We start from the raw sequence: 26,977 nt of genomic DNA, 5'->3' as shown, positions 1-26,977 counted from the left end.
CTTTAATCCAAAAAAAACTGTAAGCCTGTTTCATACCTTTCCTGTAACTAGTGTTCCAGATACAGATTTGCTGTATCCAGGACTGTATTGTAAGCTTCTGAGCCCCCCAAGCCTTTCTGTACTGGAGGGAAGCCTTCTAGCTTATCAGTGGGAGTGGCAAGCACTAGGTAACCTGTCTACCACATAAGGGGTGGTTCTGGCCCAGAAATTGTAGTTACTAGCCGTTTGGGCAATCTCCTCCATCTCTCTCAACTTTCTGATTTGAAAGCCTGCATTTGCACTTGTTTCTATCTAGTGCAGATACAGAGTCTTAGCTTTAGCACTTAAATTTGCTAATTCGTGCTCAGCACGTGTTCAGAACTTGTAAGCACTAAACAACCTACTAATTACTACAGCACTCAACCTTCCTCATTACCTAGAGGAAAACAGTTTTTGTACTTACGTTTCTCACTTGATTAGAGAAAAACAGCTCTTGTACTCACTTTCTTCACTTATCTACAGGAAAATAGTTTTTTATTCAGGCATGTCCAAGGGTCAGCTCCCAGTGTTCTCTCCTGTCTATCTGATGAATCTGGGCATCTTGAGGCAATGTAGAAATTCCCTCATGTACACATACAACCTCTCATCCTACCACCCAACACTACAACCTGTGAGAGATGCACTTATCTAGCCAAACTGGAGGTAAAGCTCTCTCCAACCAAGACTGAAACGGACAGTCATGAGGAGAAGGTAAACATTTGCACCACACCACACTCATGACATAGTCTCACTAAATCTACACCACCAAAATCCACACATAGTAACACAAAAACATTTGCAGAGGCTCTCAATAATAATCTGTCTAAGCAACAGAGACATCCAAAGCAGAAACGCAAACAACCTCCACCCCCCAACACAACCCAAATGACACATAGCCCACAGACTCAGTGTGCTACTCAACCACAGCCAAAAAGGCAAACAACGTACCCAACACACTAGTCATAGGTGACTCTATAGTCAGGCACACTGATGACCCACTCACCAGGCTAAACAAGGAGAAGGTTACTGTCAGCTGCCTGTCGGGTGCCAGGATCTGCCACATAACCCACGCACTCAGCTCACTCCACAACAACTACAAATATGACTCTGTCATTGTCCATGTTGGTAAGAATGACCTGAGACGTACTCTCTGGACTACATGAAAAGAGACACGGAACAGCTCTCCGATCGTGTAGCCCAGGCAGGTATGACCCTAGCCCTGAGTAGCATTCTGCCATTGCCCAGAATGATACCGCAGTACAAGGACAAAATGATTGACTTCAACAACTGGCTAAGCTTCTGGTGTCATTCTAAGGGGATCCAGTATCTGTCTGCTTGGGATGACATACATGATCGACAGACCATGAGGCTTTGCCACAGATGGCCTGCACCTGTCGCCCCTGGGATTCCAGATATTGGCTAAGGTTCTTGCTGCCCCTATAGTGCCTTTTTCAAGCAAGGTTCAAATGACAAATTCACCACCGTAGCAGGAACAGGCAAGCAAAAACTGAGGGTAATGCTAGAAGTCTAAATCTCAAAATGCACTCACTCGAGGCACTCCTTAAAATGGAGAACATCGATATTTGTGCAGTGACTGAGACCTGGTTCAAGTCTCCAGACAGCACCCCTGCACTACTACGCTATAACTCATACCACACTTTTCGGCCATGTAACCTGGACCGAAACACCAAAAGCGGAGGTGTGTCCATATTTATTAAGGATATCCACACCTCAACGGCACAAATTACAGAACCAACTGATATTGCCAACATCCTGGCAGATAGGTTCAGTGCTAACTTAAACACTGAAAACACGATTGATTTAACAACTGTTCGCATCTAAATAATAAAGGAACGTCTGATTTTAGACTGAGAGGTATTTGTTCCAGTTTAAAGAAAAGTTCATTGGGCTTTAGTGCTTCTGCAAACATTTTTGTTGCTTATCAGTGCTAACTTAACCCCCCCCACCCCCTAAAGGGCCCATATCCATACAGGAAGAATGTAGAGTGCCTGTAATCACAACTACACAGGTAAAAGCTGCACTCTCTAAAGCCAAAAACACAGCATCCATGGGACTGGACAACATCCCAGGCTGCATTTTACACGAACTTCAGAACAAACTGGCTCCTCACTTAAGCACCATGTTCAATAATAGCCTCGCATCAGGCTTTGTGCCCACTGAATGGCGGACAGCAACAGGTATCCCACTCCACAAAGGGGGAGCCACCACTGATCCCGGGAACTATCTACCTATTAGCCTGATGAGCCTGGTCTGCAAGGCCACGGAAAGTATCATCATGGAACTCAAACAAAGACATTGGTAACCTCCAAACTCTGCATCCCATCCAGTTTGGGATTGTGAAAGGCAGATCATGCCTCCTGAACCTGATTGACTTCTTTGAGGCAGTCACCAAAGCCGCAGATGAGGGTAAGGTGGCTCACACAGCCTATCTTGACCTCGCCAAGGCTTTCGACACCATACCCCATTCTGGAATTATAGCTAAACTCACTAAACTAGGTATAAATCCCTACGCCACAAGATGGGTTGCCAGCTGGCTCAGTGACAGAACCCACACTGTAAAATTTGCAGACTCCAAATCTGACCTCAAAGCAGTGACAAGTACAGGCCAACACAGAAGGCCTCTGGCTAACGAAGTTCACAGAGGACTGCAAACTAGGAGCCATAGTCAAGTCCCCAACTGATGTGGACATCCTACAGAAGGGCCTCACTAAGACAGATACCTGGTGTCAGAGCCATAGCCTCAGGCTCAATGCCAAAAAGTGCAGTGTCATCCCTTTTGGTAAAAACTCTGTACCCATGAACTACCACATAGGCAGCAATCTGCTTAACACCGAATGTGTGATAAGACCTTGGGACCCAGGTGGACAGTAGTCTGTCCTTTGATAGTCACATCACCACAGTAGTCAGGAATTCCTTCTACGTGGCACACCTCATCATAAAAGGGTTCTCATCCACTCTACTCGACACTCATTAGACCCATTATAGAGTACAACACCCCTTTTGGAATGTACCTCACAAGATATCTGCAGCAGCTGGAAAGACCACAGAAGTACCTCACAAAGAGGATTACTGGCCTTAAACAAATGTCCTACACTGACTGTCTCAAAAAACTCCAGCTTTACTCCGTAGCATCTTGCCTACTCCGACGTGATCTCTGCCTAACATATAAAGCTATGTCAAACCCAGAGCTGTTGGACATGCTACACCTAAAGAAATCCCAATCCCTCTGAGCTACAAGCTCTAGGGACCTACATCTTGTCACCACAATAAACAGGACATGCTGGAGGGATAGATCCCTGTCCCAGAGACTTCCCACACTCTGGAACAGGCTATCCATCTATGTCAAGCAAAGTTCTTCATTAGCACTCTTCAATAAAAATCTTGATGAGTGGATGGGAAACAGGAAATACACCCCGGGATCACTTCTGCGCCTCTGCTCGACAGTGGCACAGGAAAATAACTTTCTTGGGTGGCGTAAGCCAGGGAACCTTGTTGGCTAGGCTTACGTAGGCCCCTGGGCCGATAGCCTAGTACCTACCTATGAACCTATAAGCAAATACTAGAAATTACACAAATTAATTAGAGGAAGTAATAGATACTGAGATGCCATATTTACTAGTGTAATAAAGGATATACATTTGGGGAGATTAGGGGAAGAAAGAATGATTGGGGATAAATAAGTGAGTGGGGAGTTAAGGGAGGGAAGTGTGGAGGGGGAGGGAAGTGTGGAGGGGTAGGAAACAGGTGGGAGGGTTAAGGTAGGTTCACAGCAAGGGCAGATCCATAAGGTTAAGAGGAACAGTTTTAACTGCTTTTTGAATTGAGAAGTGTTACAGGTATTTCTAATCTAGTGAGGAAGTTTGTTCCAGGCTAGAGACACACTATGGTTCATAGGTTCATACTAGGCTATCTGATTTTTGAGACCCTTTTTCCTTTTTGGTGAGCTTTTAGCTACTCTTAGTTTTTTGCCTAATGATCAGCGGGTCAGAAGCATTTTAATGGTTTTGTGTACTCTTGTAAGTGCCTATTGAGTGATGAGTGTAACAGAGACTGATGACTGGGGTCTTGATCTTTTGTGAATCCCTTCATGATCAGAGTCTTAGTTTGTTGAACTGTTACTGATCCATACAGTGCAACATGAGCTTCAAAGGAAGGCTACTAAGTTATTGGGGCCCCAGATCGGTGTCCTTCTTCAGTGCTCAGTGGATTAAAGGAGACCACACACTTGTTTTTAAGAGTGTTATTTCGGCTTTATTTCTATTTATTTCTTGGTCTTTTTGCATGAGGGTCCATTTCCTGTGAGATCCATTTCTGTGATTTCCTTGTTGAGGATATCTGTGACCAGCGCCTTTTTGTGCTATCATCAGTTTTTTGTCATCTGCAAAACCCTTGAGCCATTTGCCTCCTATGTTTGTTTGTACTTCAGAAAGTAACAAGAGTGGAGTGGACACTGACTGGGCTTGTGGGACACTTGGAGTGAAGTCAGTCCCAGATCTGAGTGTTCTCCAGTCCCTCTGACCCTAGTTGTTCTGTCACATATTGTGTTGTTTGGAGATACATGGCCATGCTTATACAAGTGCTGCACTTTTTAGTGTAGGTAAACCGTTTAGGTTCCAACTGCACTTTTTAGTTGTAAAATTAAAAAATTTGAGTTCCAAACAGAGAGAGAGTAAGAAAAATTGAAGAACGCGCTTTCTGGGCCAGCTGAGTTTGTGTAACTTGCTGCAACTGCCTTCTGCTGCGTGCTTGGCAGCTCATGGCTAAGCTGGCAGAAAGCGTGCAAAATAGAAAAAGGCTGAAGGCAGGAAAGCAGCAACCCGAAAATACGGGGGCAAGTTTCAAGTGCTCAACCACATCTCACACTGCTCAACAGCTGCTCAATGTTAGTGCAGCCACAAATCAACTCACAGACTCCCCTCAAAAAGTTCAAAAATGGCCTCTGAAACTTTCAAACAGTTCAGAGAAAACAAGCCTGTGGGAAAACTTTTATATATAGAGACATGCATATTGAGAAGTTTGCCTATATTTCTGCTTGGTTTACATATATCAAGGAGTTGTTGGTCAGAGCTTCTCAGTGGTTTAGTGGGGGTGTAGAGGGATGCAAGAGAAGAGAGGGAGAGTCAGGCAGTAGGTTTATATAGGATGGAGTGAGCGACTTGCAGTTGTGATATGAGAAGGTGGTGGGAGAATTAGGGCCACTGCAGTTGTTTTAATGCAATGCAGTGGTGAGATCTGTAGGGTTGGTTTGTTGCAAATCTAGTGATTTTACTGTAGGTTTGTTCAAGTAGTGAGATTAATGAGGATTGTAGGTTAGAGAGGATGGGTGCAGCATAAAGAAGGCCTGGTAGTAGGAAAGCTCTAGCTAGGGATAGTTTGGTCTGAGGAGTAAGATATTTTTGTTACGATAGAATAACCCTAATTTTTGATGTGTCTTTTTAATACACGGATGAATATGCTGCTCAAGTTTAAGCTGATCAACAATAATGGTGCAAAGGAGTTTTGTATGTGGGTCAGGTTTGATGATGGTGTTGTCGAGTGAGTGGATGGAGAAGGAGGATTTTTCGTTTGTGAGTGAGTTAGATAGGAATAGTAAGAGTCTGGTTTTCTTGGAGTTTAGGATTAGCTGGTTTTCAGTAAACCATTTTTCGGTGGCATAGAAAGTGTTTTGTATAAGAGAAAGAAGATCAGACATATTTGAAGATGTGATTTAGGCTTGAATCATCAGCGTATTGGATAAGGGTAGAATGTCTGCAGGCGGATTGGAGATTGTTGGTAAAGATATTAAATAGTAGGGGGCCTAGGATAAAGCCTTGGGGAACCCCTGTTTTTATAGGTAGGAAAGGTGAGCATGAAGTGAGCCATCGGACAGACTGTAGTCTATTAGAAAAATAGCTGGAGAACCACTACACAGTAGAAGACGAGTAGTTATGTTCACTTACTTTTATTAGTAGTTTGCAGTGAGAGAGTGTCAAATGCTTTGGATAGGTCAAGGAAGAGAATGGATTTGAGTAGATTTTTGTCTCTGGCCTCTGCAACTGTACGAGTAAAAGATAAGAGAGCAGTAGTAGTGCTGTGGTTAGACTGGAAACCGTGCTGAGTAGCGGTTAGGAGGTTTTCTTGTATTAAACCTAAACAAACTGGCTACCTCATATAATAACATCGCCAGGTTTGCCACTGGAGCCCCTTTTCGTACCCACCATTGCAAAAACCTGAAACAACTAGGATGGCTGGAATTGCAAAACCAATTTCTTCTTCTACAACTTACTATCGCCCACAAGATCTTGTACCATCCCACCAACACTCCAATACTCTGTAACATTATTAGCCCTTACAGAACTCTCACAACCCTACAATCAGCTAATAAGCTACTAGTAGCAACCCTTAAATCCAACAATAAATCTGGTGAATGCCTGTTCACTAACTCTGTTGGAAATACTTGGAACAAGCTTCCAAGTGAAATAACATCTCTTACTTCTACTCCACTTTTCAAGAAGCAACTTCGATCCTTCCTAAAATCCCTTTGGCTGTGCCCATGTACTAATCCTGACTGATACTGCCTCCGCCAGCCTTAATAGCTTTAAATGCCTGTAACACTCTTTCTGATGACTTATTTCTCTACTATTTTTTAAGGAACATGATATAACAAAAGAGAAATAAAAAAAATGTTTTTTTTTACTTTTCCAGTTCTCTAATACTACAATTGAATAACTGCTAGCCATTTCTGATATCTCTACACTGTTCACAACTCTGTATACACAATGCTTAACAGAAACCAGTGTATATGTTTCCTTATTCTTTCTCTGACAATCTGCCTATATGTAATGTTGGCTAAATGTTTATACGCAAGTCCTTTTTTTGTTTTTTTGTGTAGCAAAAACATATCTATAAGGGTTTTATATGTAGAGTCATTCAAGATGCATTTTCCTATTGTATATGCCTTGTAATCTTTGATACTTGTATAACATTAATAATACTGTGGAGCTTTTCTCCCCGGGCCTCTACTGAAAATGGACATATGTCCAGTTAGACTAGCCCGGTCAACAAATGTAAAATAAATAAATATTTAAGAAGTTGAGAATGAATACACTTTTCAAGAATTTTAGAGACAGCAGATAGGATGGCTATAGGTCGGAAATTAAAAGGGTCAGTGGATTTACCTCCTTTGTGCAGTGGTACAGTACAGAAAGACTGCCACATGTTAGGTACTGTGCTTTATCAAACAGATTTATGTATTACTATGGAAATGGGAAAGCCAATGGAGTTGGCAGCAAGTTTAAGAAAGGGGGTAGTTTATCGGCAGACAGGTTTAAGTTTGTGAATAAGAGATTTGATGTAGGACGTGGGGACAAGTTTAAGAGAGAAAGGACATTTGTTAGTATTGGTAGAAGGTGGGGGGAGTTTATGGCCTAAAACAGGGGTGAAGAAATTAGACACTGTCATCTGTGCTAGCATGTCTGGCTGGGTTTTTATGCATAATTACAGATTAACCTGTGTATTATTCCAGCATGACTTGCTATAACATTGTAAATAAGTTCTTACATGTTGACTTATAATCGGTACATAATATTTTAAAAAAGGCTTGAGCAGTGTCTTTTTACATTTCTAACTGCGCATGTTTGTGAAGAAAGAGTCTAAAGGCAAACTGTCTCAGATTCAGCTGATCTGCAGATGATGTCATCGGAATGTTGACAGTTGCTATATGTTACTGTCAGAAGCTGAAAGACAGGAAGGAACTTTAGTAAACAGCTGCTGGTTATTGTTCAAAATATGAAATGAAAATTAGAACTGAACAGTTAGGCTAGTCTATAAAAAAGCCTGCTGAAGACAGCTAAAGTCAGTAGTCAGTTACAGAAATCAGTTGTCAGTTAACAGACAGTTGTGAGTTGTTCACAGATGTACAGTGCAGTGGATACCTAAAAGGACTCACCAAGAACTGTAAACCTGCCTTTGCTCTGTTGTAATAATTTAGTTTAGATCAGGGACAGTGTCCTTCAGTTAGTTAGGAAATTATAACTAATCTGATCAGTTAGAGTTTTTCTGAATGTTGGATTATTATCCTACAGTACTGATTTCATTTTCCTGATGATTGAGTTCTGTTTGTTTATTGGAAATTCAATAATAATAATAAGAAACACCACCTCCGAGGGCATCAGCAACCAGAATTTAATGTAAACACCACACTTGTGCTATTCTTTCTTTCAACTTTCTTGTGGTTTTACCCACATAGAAAGCTGAACATGAAGTACATGTGGCAATATAAACCACCATTGTCATATTAAAATTTATTTTAATTGGTTATTATTATTATTGTTTATTGGAAATTGCTGCTTTATACTTTTAATCATTTTGCTCATTATTAAATATTTTTATTAACTTACATTGTGGCTGGTCAATCAGTGCTTTCTTTAGTGATTTGAGAGTGCTTATACTTGCCTTGATAACTTCCCAGGCCACTGCAAAAGCCTGGCTGCTTAGATCATTTACTACTATTTGTTTTAATATGTAATTTTCAAAACCAGACACCTCTTTAAAGTGCATGAAGACACTATGACTGGTGGCAGTGTTACTGTATTACTTTGGGGAAGGGACACAGATGGAAATCTGTGTTACGGTTTCTCAGAAGTGTTTGGATGTGTGAGATTTAATTTAAGTGTGAGTGGACCACAGGTCTTAAACTGGGACACATTGCACTGGAGTCTGTAATACTGAGTTACATTAGGGGTGGACAGAAGTATACAGTTCAGTCCCAGGCTACACAGCGTGTTCCTGTTGTGCTCTTAGGAGAAAATTGTGAAATATTACTCATGTTTAAGTGACAGTCTCACACTGAAGTCAGCAGTGAGGATTGAAGCTCCTTAGTTACTTACCCAGGATAGTGGGAGAAGTCACATTCATTGGTAGTACTATAGTGGGATGCTGTCTGGACGTCTTATCAGGTAATTTCATTTCAGACTATTTTTTCAAAGTAGCTGGAATGAGATTAACTTCTTTTCTTCCGGTATCTTCTTGTTTCGGCTTTTTCCCAGTTAGGGGTCGCCACAGCAGATCACCTGTCCGCTCATGATTGGCAGTGGAGTTTTACAGTGTCGAGTTGCCAGCCCGGCGCCCAATCTTCCACAGAAGGCACACACACACCTAGGGCCAATTTAGTGTCCAATCCACCTACAGCATGTCTTTGGGATGTGGGAGGAAACCAGAGCACCCGGAGGAAACCCATGTGATCACAGGGAGGACATGCAGACTCCGCACAGAAGGCACCCCAGCAGAGAATTGAACCGGAGAACCTCTTGCTGTGAGGTGGCAATTTTCATCCACTATGCACTGTTATAACATATAAATTTCAACAGTTACAATACAGTCTAACATACAGGTGTATTTATTTTCTGTCCAACAGGACCCACTGTTGGTACATTTTTAACTCAAGCAGCTTTACAAAAATAAATTTTCAACACAACCACTTGTACAAATCAGTTTGATATACAAATGACATATAATTCTTTAGAAACCTCCAGCTAGCTATGCTGACCTATGTTACACATACACTGCCTTACTTCGTCTGGCATAGCTGACACTACCTCACATGATCACAAATACAATCAGAGACAAAACATCAGAACACAGTCTAAAAACTTATTAGAGTAAAAGAAGCCAAAAATGTGACAAAGTAAGCCACTTGTCACTTGCCAGAGAATATGCATAACCATTCATGCCACTGCTTACACAGTCAGTAACTGTTTAACAAGATGACATACGGTTCTGATCCTTAGTATATCTACAGCTCTTTACTTTAGAGACTTTACATAATACTATCTTCACTGTTAAACAGACATGGAATCTGACCCTACATGTGGTCTTACTGATATCCATAGCACAGCAACATAACTTCTCCTCCAGTGGGTCATTCACATTACCATTCTGCTCACCTATATCCAACACTAGTAAGCCTTTCTCCTTTAATAAACCCATGTTTGCAGACATATCTTTCTACTGATGATGCCTTGGCAAAGAGAGACTTTCAAATATCATTGTACAAGTGTTGCTTTGTTTTTGCCAAGTTTTGTGTAACCAAGTTCTAGATATATTTGCTACATGACTTCAGCTCTTTCATTAGAAAGTTAACTTTAACAGACTTAAGGTCAGCACAAAACGTTGTTCTTATTACTACTTGTTATATATTAATTATTCTTGTTGCTAGAATGTTTAGTACATCAGGTACAGGTAAGCAACTGCTTAAAAGTTTTGAAGGAGTCTGACCAGTAAAGCTAGTCATACACTATTTCAGGCTGGGGATTTCCTAAATCAAATACTTAATCAAGCACCATGGTCGTTTGTACAAAGAGGATGACTAGCAAAACTAAGAGTTAGGGCCCCTAGAAAAATTAACAGAGCCTCACGGACCACAGCAGGACTGAAGAAATCTTAGACCCAATAATAATTAGCTTTTAAAACCTAAGCAGCAAAAGATATCTGGATCCCACAAGTGTTAAATGGGGCCAGAAGGTGGGATCCCAAGACAACTAGAAGTCAAAAAGCCCACAGCAGGAATAATAAAGACAGAACTGTAGTAGAATAAAAAGTAGAATACAAGAACCAAACAGATTAACAAACTCAGGAAATTTCAAGAGAACTAAAGGAATAAAAACTTTTGCAAACAAATTCATGGAGTTCCAGATACACCATATCTACAGAAATAACAAAGTACTTAGCCTCTAGCAGGAAGCAGACCTCCCCATTATAACTGACAAAGTTAGTGTGCATATTTCCTTTAATATTAAATGCCTTCCCAGCAAGTACAGTAATGGAGCGCACAACAGATTTACTGAATTCATGACAGTTTGCTTTATATCAATAACCCAGACGTGTTTGTCTTGTGCAATGATGGGTTTAGCTTACTTTTCTATATCACCAGGTAAAGCAGGATGTAATGGTTTGAAAAATTAGCACAATCTGGGAGAGGGCACCACTAAACTTAAAATCAGAGGGTCTGTGATTTGGACACGCACTCTGGTCACTCCACAAGTACAAATATGACTTTGTCATTGTCCATGTTGGTGTGAATGACCTGAAACGTACCTCCCTGGACTACATGAAAAGAGACATGGAGGAGCTCTCCGATCATGTAGCCCAGGCAGGTATGACCCTAGCCCTGAGTAGCATTCTGCCATTACCCAGAATAATACCGCAGTACAAGGACAAAATGATTGACTTTAACAATTGGCCAAGTTTCGGTTGTCATTCTAAGGGGATCCAGTATCTGTCTGCTTGGGATGACATGGTCGACAGACAATGATACTTTGCCAGAGATGGCCAGCACCTGTTGCCCTTGGGATTCCAGATACTGACAAAGGCTCTTGCCACCCCTAATAGTGCCTTTTTAGGCAAGGTTCAAATGACAAATTCACCACCGTAACAGGTACAAGCAAACAAATCTGAGAGTAATGCTACTCAATGCTAGAAGTCTGAACCTCAAAATACACTCGCTCGAGGCACTCCTTAAAATGGAGAACATCGACATCTGTGCAGTGACAGAGACCTGGTTCAAAGCTCCAGAGAGCACCCCTGCATTACAAGGATATAATTCATACCACACCTTTCGGCCACCAAACCCAGACCGAAACACTAAAGGTGGAGGCGTGTCCATATTCATTAAGGATATCCACACATCCAAGCTAGTTGCTCAGCATAATGCATCCAAGATTATCCAAGTTCAACTAACTCTGGGCAAAACCGCAATCCAGATTGTAGCTTGCTACAGACCCCCCACCATGCCCCAGGATTCCCACTCCTCTTTTCTTGATACACTGGAAAATATTAAGGTACAACCTAACACCCTAATAATGGGCAATTTCAACTACCCCACCATTAACTGGGAAAACTACTTGTGTACCAACTCTTTTGCTCAACGTTTTCTGGAAATCAATTCCAACGCCTTGGATCAACTTATCCACACCCCCACCAGGGGCAGCAATATCCTAGACCTGGTCATCACCAACATGGGCAAACTTCACGACACCCATGCAGATGGATAATAGAGGTACGACTGCTGAATCCTACACGAATGCACTTCATAAGCACTTACATGAGTGCATGGATTGTGCTATCACTAACAGAACCAAGATGTTATCCTCCAAAAAAAGGAAGCCAATCTGGTGGTTTTTTACCATAAACAAACTCTACAACAGAAGAAAGAAACTGTTGCAAAAAGAGTAAAATCCCACGATTGGGGGAACTCCCTGGTCAGGCTCATAAAATCTTCCAAAGCTAGTTATGAAAATAAAATCGCCACTGATTCTAAAGACAACCACAAAGCAAAGCATTCTATAGCTATGTCAAGAATCTCAATGGCAACACTCAGATCTGCTCTGAGTTACAGCACAATGACACTAAATATACAGAACCAACTGATGTTGCCAGCATCCTGGCAGATAGGTTCAGTGCTAACTTTAGCCCCCTTTCGCCCCATCTTTATACCGGAAGAATGCAAAGTTCCTGTAATTATGGCTGCACAGGTAAAAAACTCACTCTCCAAAGCCAAGAACACAGCATCAATGGGACCTGACAACAAACCAGGCTGCCTTCTACATGAACTACAGAATGAACTGGCACCCCGCCTAAGTACCATGTTCAATCATAGCCTCACCTCAGGCTTTGTGCCCACTGAATGGCGCTTCGCGACAGTTATCCCACTCCACAAAGGGGGGGGCCACAACAGACCCCGGGAACTACCACCCCATTACCCGGACGAGCCTGGTCTGCAAGGCCATGGAACTTATCATCATGGAACTCAAACAAAGACATTGGAGATCAGTTTGGCTTTGTAAAAGGCAGATCATGTCTCCTAAACCCGATATGGACTTCGTTGAAGCAGTCACCAAAGCCATAGATGAGGGTAAGGTAGTTCACACAGCCTATCTAGATCTCGCCAAGGCATTCGACACCATCCCCCACTCTGGAATTATAGATAAACTCACTAAACTAGTTATAAATCCTTATGTCACAAGATGGGTTGCCAACTGGCTCACTGACAGAACCCACACTGTGAAAGTAGCAGACTCCAAATCAGACTTCAGACCAGTGACAAGTGGAGTACCACAGGGTTCAGTCCTGGGTCTCCTGTTTGGTATCTACTTCTCTGAAGTACAGGCTAACACAGGTGGTCTTTGGCTAACTAAATTAACAAACTAAATTCGCAGATGACTGCAAAATTGGAACCATAATCGAAACTCCTAACAATGTGGGCATCCTATAAAAGGGCCTCACTGAGACAGATGCCTGGTGTCAAAACCATGGTCTCAAACTCAATGCCAAAAAGTGCATTGTCATCCCCTTTGGTAAAAACTCTGTACCCATGAACTACCACAGGCAGTAGTCTACTTAACACCGAAAGTGTGATAAGAGACCTTGGGACACAGGTGAACAGTAGTCTCTCCTTTGATAATCACATCGCCACAGTGGAAAGGAAATCCTTCTACATAGCACACCTTATCACAAAAGGTTTCTCATCCAGAAAAAAAAGAGGTCATTGTTCCCCTCTACTCATCACTCATTAGACCCATTATAGAGTACAACACCCATTTTGGTATGTACCTCACAAGACATCAACAACAACTGGAAAGCCGCAAAAATACCTCACAAACAAGAGGATTACCGGCCTCAAACAGATGCCTTACGCAGACAGACTCAAAAAACCTCTAGCTTTACTCTGTCGCATATCGCCTATTCAAGAGGCAATCTCTGCCTAACATCCAAAGCTATGTCAAACCCAGAGCTTTTGGACATGCTCTACTTAAAGAAATCCCAATCCCTCCGAGCTACACACTCTAGGGACCTAAACCTTGTCACCACAATAAACAGAACATGTTGGAGGGATAGATTCCTGTCCCAGAGACTTCCCATAGTCTGGAACAGACTACCTATGTCAAACTTCTTCTTTCGGCTGCTCCCGTTAGGGGTCGCCACAGCAGATCAACTGTTTCCATTTCCTCCTGTCCTCTGCATCTTGCTCTGTCACATCAGCCACCTGCATATCCTCTCTCACCACATCCATAAACCTTATCTTAGGCCTTCCTCTTTTCCTGTTACCTGGCAGCTTCATCCTTAGCATCTTTTTCCCAATATACTCTGCATCCCTCCTCAGCACATGTCCAAACTAACATAATCTTGCCTCTCTGGCTTTGTCTCCAAACCTTCCAACATGGGCTGACCCTCTAATATAGTTATTGCTAATCCTGCCCATCCTCGTCACACCCAGTGCAAATCTTAACATCTTCAACTCTGCCACGTCAAGCTCTGACTCCTGCCTTTTTGTCAATGCCACTGTCTCCAACCCGTATAACACAGCTGGTCTCACTACCCTCTTGTAGACCTTCCCTTTCACTCTTACTGGTACTCTTCTGTCACAAATTACCCCTGTCACTCTTCTCCACCCACTCCATCCTGCCTGTACTCTCATCTTCACCTCTCTTCCACACTCACCATTACTCTGAACTGTTGATCCCAAGTACTTAAACTCATTCACCTTCGCCACCTCTACTTCCTGCATCCTCACCATTCCTCTCATTCACACACATATACAGAGCTCCTCATTAGCACTCTTCAAGAAAAATCTTCATGATTGGATGGATAATGGGATCACTTCTGTGGTTCTGCTTGACAGGGGCACAGGAAAATTATTTTCTTGGGTGGCGAAAGCACGGGTACCTTTTTGGCTAGGCTTGTATAGGTGCTAGGGCCAATAGCCTAGTACCTACCTATGAATCATAGCAGATTTACTGACATTAAGAAACTGCTTCCTGACAGCAGCACCAACATTAAGCCCGACATATGCATTGTTGCTCTGAATTTCTTTTTCAGTACAAGGAATGTTAGTCCATGGAATTCTCATCTTACTTCAGTTACTGTCTGTGTTACTCAATTTTAATTTCAGATGCAAAGGGACTCACCAGTGAGGAGGTTTAGAAACCCAGCCATACATAACCATTATTGACTACAGGGTGCTGCCCAAGCTTGTTCGTGCTTTGCTGAAGTTTTAATAAAAACACTAAACAATATAACCTAGTCTGGCCCCAGACACAGGATTCTACTGCCGAGATCTTTTCAGGCTTGTTGGCTGTTGGTGAAGCACCCACCAAGAGGAGAAAACGCTGAGAGAAGAAGGGAGCCACTTTTGAGATTTTAAGTATTTTTTCTCTGTTTATTTGCTAAGTTTTTCTGCATAGCTGCCTAGTTTGAGCATTTTCTGGCTTGTTAAACTTGATTTCTGCATTAGTAGCTGTATTTAGAGCACAACCAAAAGTTGTTTACTGAATTTCCTGTTTGCACTTAATTTTAAATAGTTTTTTACTCAAAACTTGCATATTTTCTGTCCTTGACCTAGCACTCTTGTGTGGGGTCATTTACTGCACTGTTATAACTTGATATTACCTGTGAACCTCTGCTATCTCTGAAAAACAAAAAAAAATCTTGCTTTTTCCCCACTTTTCTGAGATTTAAAATTTCAGTTACAGGCTTGCTGTTCCTGAACTGTTTGTAAGTTTCTGTGAGGCCATTTTTGCTTGGGCTAAAGGAAAGTCTCTCTGTTGATCAGTGGCAGTGAATAACATTGAGCAGCCTTCCCTGCCCCCGTAGGAGTGGTTACTGACTTGAAACTGTAGTTTTATTGTCCGTTTTGGGTCTATTCCTGCTTCTTTCCAGCCCCTGCTATCAAAGTTGCCACTAGAGCAGCATCGGGCAGCGGTTTAACAAGGTTAAACTTTTTCTGGCTCCATAAAGTCTGTTCTTCAATTTTTCCCTTAGAACTGCTCTGTTAGGAACCTAAACAGTTTACACCTTCACTAAAAAGCACAGCACTTGTTCCTAATTGCTTTTTCTTCTCAAAAAGCTCAGCACTTGTCTTGAAAGTATATCCCTTGTCTTATAAGCATTTTCTTTGCAGGTCAAGCACTCCTATATTATACAAATCCATCACTTGCAAAACCCTCCAGGAGTGCCCACTTCCATGCTAAGCCCTCTACTTTTCTGTCTCATACCAACTCATAATTCTTTCTAGCATGTCAAAGGGTCAGATGCTGGCGTCCTCTCCTGCCCAGTTGGTGAATCTGGGAATTCTGAGACAATGTTACAATTGCCTCATGTACACAGACAACCCTCTCCTCCTCCCACATAACACTAACACTTGCGAGAGACGCAGCTATTTAGCCAAACTGGAGGCTGAGCTCTCTCAACTCAGGACTGGCAAGACCAGGCAGGAGGAGAAGGCAACTACACACACCACAATACAAGTCTCACATAACTCAACCACACCACTGAATCAAACACATAAACACACTAAGACATACTCGGAGGCTCTGAGTAAAAATTTACCTAAACAGCAAAGGCCTCCAAAGCAGACACCCAAGCAACTGCAAACTCAAGACACCACACAAACAACACATAAAAACAAAATCAGTGTGCAAAGCAGTCACTGCCCTTAAGGCCAAATACAATACCAAACATACTTGTAATAGGTGACTCTATCGTCAGGCACACTGACGTCCCGCTCACCAGGCTGAACAAGGAGAAGGTCATAACACAAGCACTCAGGTCACTCCAAGGCAAGTACAAATATGACTCAGTCATTGTCCATGCTGGTGTGAACGACTGAGGTACCTCCCTGGACTACATGAAAGAGACATAGAGGAGCTCTCTGATTATGTAGCCCAGGCAGGTATGACCCTGAGCAGTATCCTTCCTTCACCACGAATGATGCCACAATATAGTGACAAGATGATCAGCTTTAACAATTGGCTTAATTTCTGGTGTCATTCAAAGGATCCAGTGTCTGTCTGCTTGGGATGACATGCTTGACAAGCCACGCTGCTGCACCTGTCACCCGGGATTCGGATATTGGCTAAGGGTCTTGCCACCCCATAGTGCCTTTTAGGCAAGGCTCAAATTCTAAACCTACCACCCTAGAAAACAAAAACGGGAAGAAACTAAGGGTAATGCTGCTCAATGCCAGAAGTCTAAATCTCAAAATGCACGCACTCAAGGCCCTTCTCTGTATGGAGAACATCGATGTCTGTGCTGTGACTGAAACCTGGTTCAAGGCTCCTGAGAGCACCCCGGCACCATCAGGTTTTACCTCATATCATGCTTTCCGCCCCAAACCCGGACCACACCACAGATGGAGGGTGTGTATCCATATTCATCAAGGATACCCACACCTCCAGGTTGGTGGCTACGCACGAAGCATCGGAAACCATCCGGGTGCAATTAACCATAGGCAAAACTGCTCTACAATTTGTAGCATGCTACAGGCCACCCTCTCAAACTCAGAAAACCCACACAGCCTTCCTGAAGACACTGGAGGGTATAAATGTATCACCAAACACCATCATATTGGGTGATTTCAACTACCCGAATATAGCCTGGGAACATTACTCAAGCCCCAACTTTCTAGCCCAAAGGTTCCTGGAGTTCATAAATTCAAATGCCATGGAACAACTAGTCACCGTCCCCACAAGAGGAGAAAATATACTAGATCTCATCATCACAAACATGGGGACAAAATGCTCCACGTATATCCCTCTTTGGTGAGATCAGATCATAAACTAATCTCACTAGAAATCCACATCCCCCACCCCAAACAAAAGACCACAGTGATGAACTTCTCTAAAGCAAACTTCAAACTACTCAAGACAGGTGTGGTATCCTTCAAGGCCCCGAGCCAATGGAAACCACAACCCAATCTGGAAGCCCTTACAAATGCCTTCTATGAACACCTTCAGGACTGCATGGATCAGGCAATCCCAAATAAAACCAAGACTCTTTTCCACAGTCTGGTGGACCCCAGCCATAAACAAACTTTACAATAAGAGGAGAAAGCTATTACATGATACAGCAAAATCCCAAAAAGGGAAGGCATCTTTGATCAGTACTAGCAAGAAACTACGATCCCTCATAAAATCATCCAAGGCCAACTTTGAGAAAAAAATGCCATAGATTCAAAAGACAATCATAAGGCCTTCTTCAGCTATGTCAGAAACCTGGGTGGAAACTCCCAGATATGCTCAGAATTAGTCCAAAATGATACAAAATCACTGAACCCACAGACATTGCCAACATACTGGCAGACAGGTGCAGCGCAAACCTCACCCCCCTCTCCCCCCCTAAAGGAGAGATAACTATCCCAACAGAGTGTAGCCTCCCAGACATCTCAAATGCGCAGGTGAAAGCTGCTCTCTCTAAAGCTAAAAACACAGCATCAATGGGACCGGATGGTGTCCCCGGCTGTGTGCTACATGAACTTAATGAAGAACTAAACCCGCACAAAAGGCAGCTGTTTAATCTTAGCCTTACCACAGGACATGTGCCCAAGGAGTGGCGTACGGCAACTGTGGTCCCATTCCACAAAGGCAGTGCCTCTACGGACCCTGGTAATCACCACCCCATAAGCTTAACAAGCCTGGTCTGCAAAGCTATGGAGAGGATCATAATGGAGCTCATAAACAAGGACATAGGGGACTTGCAGACCTTGGACCCAACCCAGTTTGGCTTTGTCAAGGGCAGATCTTGCCTTTTGAACTTGGTCGACTTCTTCGAAACAGTTACCAAGGCCATTGATGAGGGAAAGGCAGTCCATACAGCCTACCTTGACCTTGCAAAAGCTTTCGACACAATACCCCACTCGGGTATCATAGAGAAACTTACCAGCTTAAATGTAAACCCATATGTCACAAGATGGGTTGCAAACTGGCTAAAGGACAGAACCCACAGGGTTAGAGTTGCTGGAGCCATGTCAGACACCAAGCCGGTTACAAGTGGTGTCCCACAGGGCTCAGTCCTTGGCCCCCTATTGTTCGGCATCTACTTCTCAGAAGTACAGGCAAACATAGGAGGACTATGGCTGACAAAGTTTGCGGATGACTGCAAACTGGGTGCCATAGTGGATAGTACATCGGACACAGACATCCTTCAGAGGGGTCTCACTGAAACTGATAGCTGGTGCCAGAGCCATGGCCTGAAGTTGAACGCAAAAGTGTATAGTCATACCCTTCGGGAAAAACAAGGTAACCCCAAGCTACCATATAGATGGCAACCCACTAAGCACAGAAGAGGTTATCAGGGACCTGGGTACCCAGGTTGACAGTGGCCTCTCGTTTGACACTCACGTTGCTAAAGTGGTTAAGACCTTCTACATTGCCCATCTGATCATGAAGGGATTCACATCCAGATCAAGTGAGGTCATTGTTTCCCTGTACTCTTCACTTATCAGACCAATGATCGAGTACAATGCCCCGTTCGGGATGTATCTCACCCGACACCTGCAGCAATTGGAGAGACCCCAAAAGTTCCTCACCAAAAGGATAAAGGGACTCCAAAACCTGTCATATACTGCCAGACTGAAGAAACTCCAACTCTATTCAGTTGCATACCGTCTGCTCAGAGGTGACCTGTGCCTGACATACAAGGCCATGACCAACCCTGAATTAATGGACATGCTCCACCTCAAAAAATCCAAATCCACCAGAACCACTAGAGCAAGTGACTTAAACCTTAGCACGGATATAAATAGGACGTATCACCCAGAGACTCCCCATGCTGTGGAATAAAATCCCGGTCCATGTGAGGCAGAGCACCTCGCTGGCTCTGTTCGAGAGAAATCTTGACCGGTGGATGGGAGATCGTAGGTTTACCCCAGGAATCATCTCTGTGTCACTGCTGGACAGAGGCACAACAAACTAATGGGCACAGTATTTTTTAATATAAGGGTGCGCGTAACAAAATTTGGGCTAGGCTTATAAATGCCTTAGGGCAGATAGCTAGTATAAACCTATGAACCTAAAACCAGGTATGCTCGCAGTGTTCAATAATCTAATGTCACTTGCAATTCTCTTTACTCCAGATAAGCACAGCCAAGCCAATTTAGCACCTTCGTATCAGTTCTCATATTGTTTTAAATACCAGGCAGTCCACTCATTACGTGTCAACATTAACACCCAGTTTTAGCCAGCTATTTCCCCCGGGAAATGACCGACCACCACAATCTTAGTGCTGTCACTTCCTGCACACTGAAGTAATCCCCAGCAAAGCAAGTAACACTTTAACCAAGTTAACGCAAGTCCATTACTGCTGACACGTGCTGTGGTCTCGCGCTCAGCTCCTCCCCTTTGTCATAACACACCTGCCAGCTGTACAGCACGTGCCAACTCTCTCTTTATAAAGATTGACAACAAGCTGAACCAGCAAAGCAAATAGCATGCAGGCACTTTATCAAACTATACAAGTTATTACAGCATGTATGCCAAATAAATAAGTCATATGAAGGGGCTAAAACTTTTGTTCCCGAGTCCTCAACTTACATAGATTTTAAAGACTGCGATACTGGTTTAAACACATTAAGTACCAGCTTGGTCAGCTTCATAAGAAAGGCAGAGAAGATCACCAAACATGAATTCAACGCAGTTGTTACGAGCCGTAAAACGGAGCAAGCTGTACTTGATCTCACTAGTAAATAACCGCCATTTTACTGTTGGATTGGCAGGCAGGTAGACCCCACCTCCTGTCCTCCGATCAGACGCTGACGAAGGCATAGGAAACGCCCAGCTTTCTATGAAGGCCGCTTCAAAATAAAAGCTTTTCGACAGCAGTGCTTTTCTTTGTAGTAACAGTGTAACACTGTTCGAGAGACTGTACTTTTACAGAGGCGGGAAGTATATTACTATATTTCTGTTCATAAAGTACATCCGATGTTTACGGAACTTGCTGGAGTTTGCCTTATTTTTCCCCGTCACTCCTGAAATGTTTGATTTTCTGTAAAATGTTGAGGGTAGTCAGTCTGTGATGCCAGACATTACTGTTTAATAGTTCTTACTTTTTCACGTTATTACAATGCCTGTAGTTATATTATTAACCTGTTAACTGAAATTAGAGTAATATTTAAAGCCCGTGCCCGGTTTCTCGCTTTTTTTTCGAGCAATATAAATATTTTATTGTTTTCCTTGTGCAGCCTCTACGTGGTGCACTTTTTTGGCACCGATTGCTTATACGACGATTTTATATGTATTTGTTTATACAACACTAATAAAGCTGCCCCACGATCAAAGCATCAGTCCATCCATCTCCCATTTCTGCACAGGAGCTAAGAACTTCGCTTCAGCAGTAACAGTTATTTACAGCCAAAGTTCACACCACCGGGTACTACCCAGCCATGGTTATTCTACACCAGGCACTCATCCCTGTGGCAGATTTGTGCGTCTTTAGAATGTGGGCGGAATCCTAAGGGAACCCACGGAGCCTCTTGCTGTGAGACAGCGAGGGACAGCCCCTCTTTGGACAGTTATGTCCGACTCCTGCATGAAAAATGGCAATTGGCCTGAGATTTTTGGACAAAAATATTTCATAACTTTTTTATTAGTCGCATAAAATCGTTATTTTGCATCTGAAACACCCAAATGTTATATGAAATAGCGTAAGCAACTCAAATGCTACAAGAACAAGCTTTTATTTTGGCAAAAAAAGTAAAGTTCTGTCCTTTGCACTAACCAAGAGCATGTTTTGTCCTGCAGAATTTCGTTTATTTACAGAAAATGTCCCACTTTGGATATTTGGAAAGGTGACAACCCTAAACCTGACATGTATTAAGCATGCAACTGTAAATATCACAATAAACTATTTTGTTTCTTTAATCCCATATCTGATTTAACATTGCTGATTAAACAATAAATAATGCAATCAATAAACACAAATTAATTGTTTACAACCTAATTTGATAGGAATTAATTAGTGGCCATATTATATTACCTACAATACACTAGAAGTCTTTAATAACTGCACCTATAAATACTCACCTTGTATTGTAGTCTACATTATTAAACATATACAAATCTTAAGTACTTTGTTCCTTGTCAACATACTCTTTAAGCTCAAATTCCAATACAATATCCCATTCAGCTCATTTTCGTATTATGCAGTTCTCTAGCTGATCTGTAGTAGTTATCATTCATTTCCATATTTTTTATCTCTTAAATTACTTTTTTCATCATCTTATTGATGATTTTTTTCATTTACTAGCTATAGCTTTGTTAGGTTCTCAGTACTAGGTTAGCTGCCCTTGCAGGCAATTTTAAGCAGCCAATTTCCAGTTTTGTGCTCAAAATAACTTATCCCATTTGGTTATAGATTGGCCTTACCCATCCCATGGTTGATAATTATATAGAACCCCCAATTAGAATAACTGGGATCATACCATTTATTTACTTATTTCTATTTTGCATTTGTTGACCGGGATAGTCCGATTGGATACATGTCCATTTTCAGCAGAGGCCCAGGGAGAAAATCTCCAAAGGAAGTTACACAGGCAAAATTGACACACTAAAAACAATTACAAGTAATTTAAACACAGTCTATTAGCCACAGATTAGGTTATATAATCTAACATGCCTATCATCTAGTTAACTAAATTACAATACAGTAGATATACATTAACAATATAATACTGGTACCCCAGTGTTACCAAATATTTAGTCAGGCTTAGCGCAAGGGCATAGCCATTGAGTCTTGAAGTACTGCTTGAGGGCTTTCTTGAATTGAGATAGGGTAGTGTATATTGTAATGTCAGCAGGTAGTGCGTTCCGTTTTGCCTACAGAGTTGGCAAACATGGAGTCCCCAGCTGAGTTGTTGGATTTGGTGGTTTGTACTACAAGTCTATTGGATAAGTGAAGTGGTCTGAGGTTGGTGTGGGGACAGATGATCTTTTTCAAAGCAGGTGTATTTTCAGGTTGGTTAAGTATTTTCTGAGCCACAATAAGTTGGTTATACTGAATCTGCTTACATAGCTCTAGCCATCCTTGATTTTTTTAGGTTTATGCAGTGATGTGTTCTATAGGGCAGGCCAGTGGCAAATCTAGCTATGCTATTGTAACAGGCAGAGTCTCTATTAAGTTCAGTTTTATTTAGGTTGGCAAGTATAGGGGAAGCATAGAAGAGGGTGGAGAGCAGATGGGAGCGAGCAATGGCAGTGCTAGCAGGTGGAGTTTGAGTAGGAATGGTTTTATTCTATATAGTGAGCCCAGTTTTTTATTAATGGATTTTATCGTTTTATAGCGTTGCCGCCTTACAGCAAGAGGTTCTTCCATTCAATTCTCGGCTGGAGAGCCTTCTGTGTGGAGTCTGCATCTCCTCCCCGCAGTCGAGTGACGTTAAAGACATGCAGGTAGGTGCGAGCATGAATGGGCATGCCTTCTTTGAAGGTTGGGCATCGGGCTGGCAACTCGGCACCGTAAAAATCCACTGCCATTCTTGAACGGACCAGAGTTCCGCTGTGGCGACCCCTAACCGGGAAAAGCCGAAAGTCTTTTATTAACATGAGCATCAAATTTGAGATTGTTGTCAACAATTACCCCAAGGAGTTTTGTGTGCACATCCGGGGAGATTATGGTGCCATTGTTAGATTTAAATGAGAAAGATATCACCAGGCATTTTTGGGTGTGGGAAAAAAGTAGTAGCTTTGTTTTGTTGTGATTTAGAATAAGACATTGGTCAGCAAGCCAATTTTTCAACTAGGTTGAAAGTACACCGAGTACTTAACTGCAGCTCAGTCTGGGTGATCCCAGTGCGGATCAACGTGGAGTCATCTGCATACTGAATGCAGTTAGCATTTGGGGTGACAGCATGGAAATCATTTATAAATATGGAAAACAGCAGTGGTCCCAGAATAGACCCCTGGGGGACACCTAGGGTGTTGGGTAAGAGGATGGATAGATTGTTCTGCCATATTATGGCTTGTTGTCTATTGTGGAGATAGGATTGGAACCATTGAAGGGAGTGATGACCTAGGGACATTTTTGTCAGGGTGTGGATAAGTAGATGGTGGTTAACCATATCAAAAGCTTTAGAGAGATCCAAAAAAAGGGCTGAGGATAGCTTGTTATTGTTTCTGTTATGGTTTATATCATTAGTGAAGGAGAGGAGGGCTGTGGTGGTACTGTGATGTGGTCTAAAGCCATGCTAAGATTTAGCTAGTAGATTGTTCTGGGCTAGGAAGTACAGAAGTTGTTTGTGGATGCACTTTTCCATGATTTTTGCCAGTGGTGACAAGATGGCTATGGGTCTATAGTTAGATAATTCGGTAGAGCAACCACCTTTCTAGAGAGGTATGACGCAAGATATTTTCCAGATAGAGGACACTTTGGCTTCAGATATGGATTGATTAGTTAGAACGGAAATGGGGAATGGTATAGAATCTGCAGCTTTTTTAAATATTCAGCAGGGAGAAGGTCAGCAGCTAGGGTGGTAGGTTTTAGTTTTTGATCAGATTACGAATGAAAGGTGTGGAGACAGGTTGGAAGCTGAAGGAGGACTGGGCACTGAGAATGGCATCCTGGGTGTTAGCGGAGTTCAAGGGTAACTGGCTATAAAGGAGGACTGGGTACTGAGAATGCTATCCTGGGTGTTAGCGGAGGTCAAGGGTAACTGGCTAGCTAGGGCTTGGATAGTCTCAGTAAAGAAACTATTAAAGGTGTTAGCAACATCCTCTGGTAGTTTATCAGTACAGGCTGAGGGAGGTGGAGTGGTGTTTTCTCCTGGGTGCAGTAGTTTGTTTATGCCTGCCCAAAATTTTTGAGGAGTATTTTGGTTGCCTTGCTAGAGTCTAAAGTTATATATATTTTTTTTATCCAGTAAGATGGATCTTTGTCTCATTTCTTAATAGCCGACATTTAATGTGATCTATAGGAGTTTTTGTGGCACGCCGGGTAGCCCATGCCTTATTCCTGATTATAATTTTTTATTTGGTTTCTTTAGATAGCCATGGGGCAACTTTAGTATTAATCCCAGTGGAGCGAGCAGGTGCATGAGCATCAAGGAGGAAGAGGCATTTATTGTTAAAGTGGGCAATCGCTTCGTCTAGGGGCAGGTGTTTTAGGGCAGACCAGTTGCATGATTTAAGTTCATCCTCAAATTTTTTGAGGTTAAAGTTTTTATTATTTCTTACGGTTCTATAGGTGGGCTGGTGAGGGTTATAGGACTTGTGTTTACAAATAAAGGTGAGAAAGTGATCACTGAGGTCATCAGGGCTGGTCCCTGATGTGTACATTTGGGGGTGGCTATTGATTAATATCCAGTCTAGTGTGCTTTCTTTTTTATTACATTTACCTAATCTGGTGGGGGTGGATATGACCTATGTGAACCCATACAGGCTTACATGGGTGGTAGGAGATTGTGAGGAGCACGTGTTCCAGTCAATGTTAACATCTCCGAGTACTATGGTTTCCTGTGGATAGTTATCAGATAACCAATGGAGGGTATCATCTAGTGTGTTAGTATTATTCCCTGGGGGAATGTACAAACATACAATATTTATGCATTTGTTTTTGTTGATTTGGAACTTGGTGTAAAGTATTTCAGCTTTATTGATCTGGGGTGGTTGAATGGGGTCTGAGGTAACATTTAGCGTGGATTTGAAGAGTACATCTACAACCCCCTTCCTAGTTATACGGTCATGTCTAAGTATATTATACCCAGGTGGTAAGATTTCATTATCCGAGGTTGTTGGTTTTAGTTAGGCACAGACTATCAGGGGATTGAACTTGTAGGAAGGCATGTAGGTTATGTACCTTATTATTTAAGCTCCTAATGTTTAAGTGGCAAACCAGGAGGGAGTTGGGGGACCTTACTGTAGATGGTGAATTGGCAGGGTTGTTTTTGTAAGAGGTTGTGCTATCTGAGGTAGAAGGGCCAGGTTTTGGGTGAATATCTCCGTCCATAGTGAGGTTATTGCATAGGTTTATGATTAGCATCAGGAATTTGTATACAAGTCTTTGGTACTGTTTAGACTTTGAGCTGATGTATTTAGGTTGGATAGGTTGATGTATTGTAGATACAGAGTTGGGTATGGGAGTTCCTATTGGATGGGCTGTCATATTTCACATAACTGGGGAAGTTTGACATTTTGGGTAGTGAAAACCAAGGTAAGGTTGATTTTCATAAATGGAGAGGAGGTATGGAATTAACATGAGAGGTAACAGAGAGGGTGGAGACATTGTTTTGTATGGTGACATAGTTGGCGAGTAGGTACTATATTAAGTATCGTGTCCTCAATATTATAAGGATGGATTAGGACAGAGTGCTGGGGTAATTTGAGGGGACCCACACATGTAGTAAAGCATTTATGAACTGCCTTTGTCCATTAGTAGTACGGGGGCAGTCCTGGGGATAAATTTTCTGCTTCCCATCCATAGACCTAAGTTGCACTTGTTATTATTTAACACTTGTTTACTGGAAAAGTCCGACTTGGAACAAAGCCAATTTTCAGCGGCGGTCTGGGGAGAAATGCTCTAGATGCATGTCTTTGAAATGTGGGAGGAAACCGGAGCACCCAGAGGAAACCACACTAATGCAGGGAGGACATGCAGACTCCACCCGGGAATCCACCCAAGAATCGAACCAAAGAACCTCTTGCTGTGAGGTGACAACGCTACCACTGCAACACTGGACATGGATCCTCTGCAAAATATACATGTCCCTTTAAACCAATATGTTGATGTTGCAGTAGAGGTTTAGATCCCTAGACAGAGTATTTCTGATGCCATGTGACTTGCTGATGTGCAGCAAATCCATCAGTAATGGGTTGGGGGATGCCTTATATGCTAAACACAGGTCTCCTCTTAGCAGTCTGTAGGATACAGAGTATAGTGACAGGGCCTTGAGTTGGTCCATGTAGAACATGTAAGGTATGTGGGTGTTCCAGTTCTTGCATGTGCCTTAACAAACATATGCCAAAAGGAGCATAATATCAAATGATTAGCCTAATGCTGAGTGTTTCCATGTCAGACTCACCAATGAATGGAGTTGTGGGCAGCAGTACAGACTCTACATAGTGCCCTATAGGGGAAAGAGTTCTACAGACCAACTGCTTTGGGCATCTGCTGTGGTGCTCAGTATCCTCAAGATAGGAGA

General features: G+C 42.4%; 1 protein-coding gene across 3 annotated transcripts in view; it reads right to left on the bottom strand.

The window, feature by feature from the left end:
* Positions 1 to 20,570, bottom strand: part of TMLHE (trimethyllysine hydroxylase, epsilon) — a 1,127,719-nt gene extending 1,107,149 nt beyond the window's left edge. For 2 of the 3 annotated variants that reach the window (XM_044057660.1, XM_044057662.1), the window contains exon 1: positions 20,382 to 20,570. The gene's annotated coding sequence lies outside the window, so the exon portion shown is untranslated. The remainder of the gene's footprint in view (positions 1 to 20,381) is intronic. The other variant, XM_044057661.1, reaches the window with a different exon arrangement.
* Positions 20,571 to 26,977: the final 6,407 nt, after the last annotated feature.

This window comes from Protopterus annectens, chromosome 15.part0 (assembly GCF_019279795.1).
Source record: "Protopterus annectens isolate FY-2018-M chromosome 15.part0, PAN1.0, whole genome shotgun sequence".
In the NCBI taxonomy this organism is placed as follows: Eukaryota; Metazoa; Chordata; order Ceratodontiformes; family Protopteridae; genus Protopterus; species Protopterus annectens.
Note: the sequence above shows the minus strand (reverse complement) of the source record. Positions and strands in the feature narration are given on the sequence as shown.